Below are 6,000 nucleotides of genomic sequence, written 5' to 3' on the forward strand. Positions count from 1 at the left end.
ATTTCTTGCTTTTTACACTATGATTTTACGTTAAAATCGCGTTATGTTTATTTCATTTGTTTGTTTTATATATTTCGAATCATGTTTGTTAAGAAAGATTTAAGGTAAAAAATATCAGTTAGGTTCATATTTGATTGTGCAAAATACCTTTATTGATCATTAGTAAAATGGTGTTAAGTTAATGCGTTCATTTTTAGATAAATGATAGCAAGAGTTTTTATATGGTCGTTTAGCTGGTGTAAAAAAATGCAAAACTAAATACATACAAGAGATTTCTCTTTTCTTGAAACGGTCTGAAAGTAAGAAGTCCTATTTTGATACACAAGTATCCAATTTCAAATTTAATATACGATCATACCTCAACGAGCCCTGGATTCTGCCATACTCCAGCAATGAAAAGTAAGATACTTTTAAAGCCCACAACCTAAACATAATGTCCAACAGGACGAGATAACCAGCCGTGCAGTTCTGAACATTCCCGATCCGCATGGGAAATTGTGTACCTGTTATATCCACAATGATTGTAAACGTATATACCTTTTCTAATTCATTATATTAAAATCGGAAAAAAAGAATATCGATACATCATCTTCTGGACAGTGAATATACTGTGAAGGGATGACATTTGAAATGTATTGACCTTGGATTACATTTTTATGTATAATTTTGCTTTGGAAGTTTAACCGGGGCAGCTACCTCGGTATGCTGCATTGATGCAACGGGTGTGTCATAACGTGAAGGTAAATTAGTGCGTTTAAGAAAATGAGTTTGATACTGTGAAGTATAACATTGTTGTATGTATAAATTATGAAATAATGTTGTTAATTTGTCTCATTTGCTTTTGATCCTTACGTTAAGTATTTTGATCAGGCGGACTGAAAAATATGTTCTATCTCATAATGAAAATAATACTTATGCAATGTAAACTGGAAGGTAACCACAAACTAACAGCACCCCTTCCCCATACAGCGCAGCCATCTCCTTATTTGGTAGCGGATAAATAAACTAAACTGTTTTTATTTAAAAATAAGTTAGTATGGTGTTAAGACAAAATAATTCATGTCTACGAGGGGAATTTAAACACTACTTCTTTCGAGCATACCCTTTATCTTTCAATATCTTTCATTGAGCTATAATATGAAACGAATTTGAGAAGTCAGCTGGTTTAAAATATATGACTGATACTGAAGCTTTAGTGCATTTAACTTTAAAGTTTGATTAAGGAGTTTATTGCCGACATTTTAAGCGTTTACACGTTTAAACAGAAATCTGCTTCAAGAGCTTTTCGTTATGCAGCACTTCAGCCTGGGACATGCTTCATAGTTAAACGTAAACAAATCTGGATATAATTATATAGAGAGAGTGCCGTGCGGAGGACAGGGCCTACTTGTTATGCTATAATTGAAGATTATCCATTACCAAACGTTAAGTCATTTAAAACGACGAAACATCGAACAATGTATGCACGTAAAAACACTGCGTTGATATTTCAAGAACATTTATATCGGGAATAAAATCTCTCAAAGGTAAACGTTTTGTACGATTCAATTGGGATATTAATCAGATGATGTTTATACTCCGATGATGAAATATTTTTGCAGCAACGGTTTTAAACTACATCATAAATCTTTCGGACGATATTTTGAAATCAAGAACACATAACCTTTCATTTATAGAATCGTGATATGGACAGTTCTCAAATCATCAGTAGATAAACAATTATTAATGTATTTGTTATTGTTCCGATTTTTATCATTGCGTTTAAGAATTAATTTCATCATGAGTCCCGTGAAATACTAAAACATGTATAAATCTAAAGTATACCCTTATTACTAAAAAAAAATGTTTAAACTAAGACATGGTCTGATTGATATCTATAAAGAATGAGAAACATGTTTAAGAACGTCTTTATGAGCCACAATATACTTCAAAACAAGTTCAATGTTGATCATTGTTTGTTCAGTTGGTATCATTGTTAGTTGAATTAAAGTATTCTTTATTTTCTTTCATGATATGCATTTAAAGTTGTATATTGTCGAGGTTGTTGTTTTTATAAGAACGCATTTACTCTTAACACGTTCAAAACAACGATTTGTTTAGAGATATAAGATATTTTAGGAGCGTACAAAAGGCAATCATTTTTAATCAATGAACACAAGTTATAAACAGTTAAAAGTTGATTACAATTAGCATGTTATACTTAAGTTAGTAGAATCCTTTCGATTAATTGCCAATGTTTATGAAGTTTGTTTGCCGAATTGCTATCCAGCTTCAATCAGTTTTGGCCGGCGTTTTTTTGCAATGTTTCTTTTATTGTCAATATTGACGCTTAATATGTTCTTTAAATACCGACATGATAACCTGTGAAGTGAAAAGCCAGTGAGTCACACTTCAAATATCAGGATATATTTGATTTACCCATGATAGCAGTAATATTCTTGAAACGGTCTGAATGTAAGAAGTTCTTTCTTTGATAAGAAAAAAAGTTGAACTTAAACCCTAAAGCAATAAAGTGTGTTATCACGATATTGATCGAGGCGTGAATTTTGAATGTTTTAAGGTTAACTTAATTAAGCATCTGCGAACATTAACATGGGTTAAGGCCCTGATGACTTTTATTTCTCGATGTTTTTGGACTTTTTTCTAGTTGTCATTGTTATAATAAATTTACACGGCAACACAAACGTTCATAACGTAGTCTGTATAATTGGACAAATAGTCATCTAAATGCGATAAAGAACATCTGAGAGACGCTAGGAAGTATAAGTTCACCGTAGTCTAATACCATTATGCAATAATGTGTGTTGTACTAAAATTCACTTGGTGACTCAATTACCCGATTAAATATAAACCACCTAAGCTTACTTGAAAAACATAATCGGAGCATAAGTCTTCATTTAAAATCGGCAAATTACCATTTTGATGATGCTTACTATTTTTCTGAACTCCCGCTGATTTGAAGAATCATGGTAGATGACCAGATCATTGGGTTAGGTTAGAAACCTTTTCAAGACTTGTCACATATCCTCCAACCATTACACAAAATTGCATATTTGCCTCGTTTTGGGGAGAAAATGGCTAATCCGTCGCAATAAAAAGCATGGTGTAAGGACGTCTGCTGAACTTTGGGCTGTACAGTGTCACAGAATGTATTTTATTTAGCTTTCGGTCCTAAAAAATGTGAGCGTGGTATTCGTGGGTGCTATATAAGATCAGGTTCTTTGTTATCAATTGAAAATAGAATGTGTGAACGAGGAAGTAAATAATTGAAAGTGGTATATTTAGCTACGCTTGATGAAATAAACCGGAAGCTGCAATATATATCTATGATCGTAAAAAAATGATTGTATTATCATAAAACATAAAGTAGTTATGTGTAAATATGCATTAAATATATTAACCGTTCTTAAATCAAAACAACGAAGCAATGAAAATAAGGTCGATTTAAATGTGTTTTTGAATTACAGTAATTGAACATCTCATTTGAACGAGATATTAACTATTTCAAACAAAGCACTGCAGACAGAGAAGAGACACGTTATTTTTACAAGACTACTCCATATATACACTGCTTAACAGTCATTGAGAATAAAATCAGCTCTAGAAACATACACCGACTTCAGGCTAACTTTAACAACCGTGTAATCTTAGTCCTTGCCTTTGCAATGCGATAAAATATGACTAGAGCGCTTAAGGAGTTTTTTTGTTTTTATATTTTGTCTTTTTTAGAGATCACTCTTAGCGTCAGTTGAAACGCTGGCTTAAACTTATGCGTTTTTGTATTTCCATCGGTGGCTGACCAACTCAAATATTTTTTTTTTCATTTAAATCTATATCGATAATGGATCGCAGATACTTCAAATTTAACACAAGCGATGTTTAGTTTTTCCTTTTGAATAAGCGAATTACATACCAGCTCATCATATTATTTTAAACGTTCATTTACTTTATTCACGAATATTCTAAATACCACATGTGAAATGTCTCTTTGGAAAATTACAGACACCGAGGACTATAATCCTGCCATACATCAGCAGTGGGTTCAGTTACATCGTAGCGCATAAACAACTAGCACAGACAAGCCGCAACACCCTGTACTGAACTCAAGGCAGGATGCCGAACGGACGCAAGCCTGCGAGAAAGGAGAGAGTACGTTTTACGTTGTTGTTGTTGTTGTTGATGGTGTTGTTGTGTTTATACTAATACAATTTCACTTGAAAAAAATACTTAATGCATTAGTAGACAAAGCTGATGGTCATAAGTAATATATATCGAATTATCTGTACGTAAGATATGCTTAATGTACTGTTCTGCTTTAACATGTAAAAATGAAGTGTGAAACAAAAATGGAACACTAAGCCTAAATTTAGGTTTGCGCAATGGGCTGTTTTCAGAGTGTGTTTCTTTTTCAGGAGTCCGGTAAATGCAATCGCATCCATTCAAAACAAGTCACCTTTATTTGCATACTAGCAAACGTCATCCTTACGCTTGCGTTCCTAGTCCTGATAATTGCATTTGCTGTTGTAAGAACATCTTTAACACAACCGCAAGACAGTATAACATGCATTCCTTGCGACGAAATTAAATCCAATGGTAACACAAACCCAGGGCAACAACTTGCTGGTCGTTCTGCTATCAAATACAGAGACGATGGGATGTGTTGCGGACCTGCCGGAATAATTTTTCAAATGAAGTTTCAAATGGTAAATCATGAAGTGCATTATTTTGCTTAGCAACTATGACCAACCAAAGCAAATGGCATATTCTGATTTTACTTTGCTACTTTCTTTTCTTTTAACTGTAAAATAAACGATTCATAAAAATCAACCCATATAATGCGAAGATATCGCAGTAGGTCAATTAGTAGGGATTTAATTAAGGATGAATAGTTTTGTTTTATTTGACTAGGCTGCAACGCTAACACACATATATATATACTAGTTTATTAATAAGGATGTATCTTGTTTTGCTCTTTAGGAAATTGCAGTTAAGTATCACCAGAGCAGCTCAAGACAAAGTAAGTACGAGTTAATTAGATGTATCGTTTGTCTGTCAGAGATTCAAACGCAGAGCCATAAACAGTGAATTGAATTGCTATTTAGTACATAACAAGCGTATGAGCTTTTGTCCTTATGTCCACGATACCTATTTAATAAGATTGTTACATTACACAGGTCTAATTGACTTAGCGGTAGAGTAGGCCGCCTGTGAAAGAGAAACACACGACAAACAGCCCATTGCTAAAGTAGTTGGAATTGTGGAATTCAAGCCTAGCGATATTGTATATGGTAAGAACAGTAAACAACACTTATCATATCATTTGTTATGTGTATATATAGTTGATATTAGTTATAATTTTATTCTGATTTAAGATCATCACAAGGTCCTGTGGAAAAAAAAACGGTCGAACCCTTTTACGCAAATAAATGCGTCCACTTGGAACTCGAAGGCGATATATTCGTACGGCAGCCTGGCTACTACATCGTTTCTTCGCAGTTGAATATACGGGCACGAAAGAAGTTACGCACAACCAAACCAACGATGTTCAGTCATCATGTTGATCTTCATACCCACACATATGGAACGACTGGTGTCTTAATGGAAACCAAGAAATCAATTGAAAGAAATGGTGTGTTTTTTACAAGTTTCCTGTCAGCGGTTTTCAAGCTGAACGAATATGACAGGCTTTCCGTTTCTGTATCCTCTCCTGATTTGTTAGACATTGGCAATTACAATGATCATTTTCTGGAATATTACACATATAATCTCCCAAACTGATCCCGAATTTATGTTTGTGACATTTTTAGGTAGGTCTCTTGTTAGGTCAGTTTCTTTATCGCCTTTATCTTTAAAACGTTTTTCAGGCGATTCAATTATCCTTGATTGTTTTACTCTGTCAGTATCTCTGTTAAACTGTTGGTTCTTTTATTTGACAATGCGCAACAAAACTGATTCAAGAAGACTTCATTCCATGTCACACAATATGTCCTTGATTATAAC

The sequence above is a fragment of the Mya arenaria genome, chromosome 16 (genome assembly GCF_026914265.1).
Source record: "Mya arenaria isolate MELC-2E11 chromosome 16, ASM2691426v1".
Taxonomy (NCBI): domain Eukaryota; kingdom Metazoa; phylum Mollusca; class Bivalvia; order Myida; family Myidae; genus Mya; species Mya arenaria.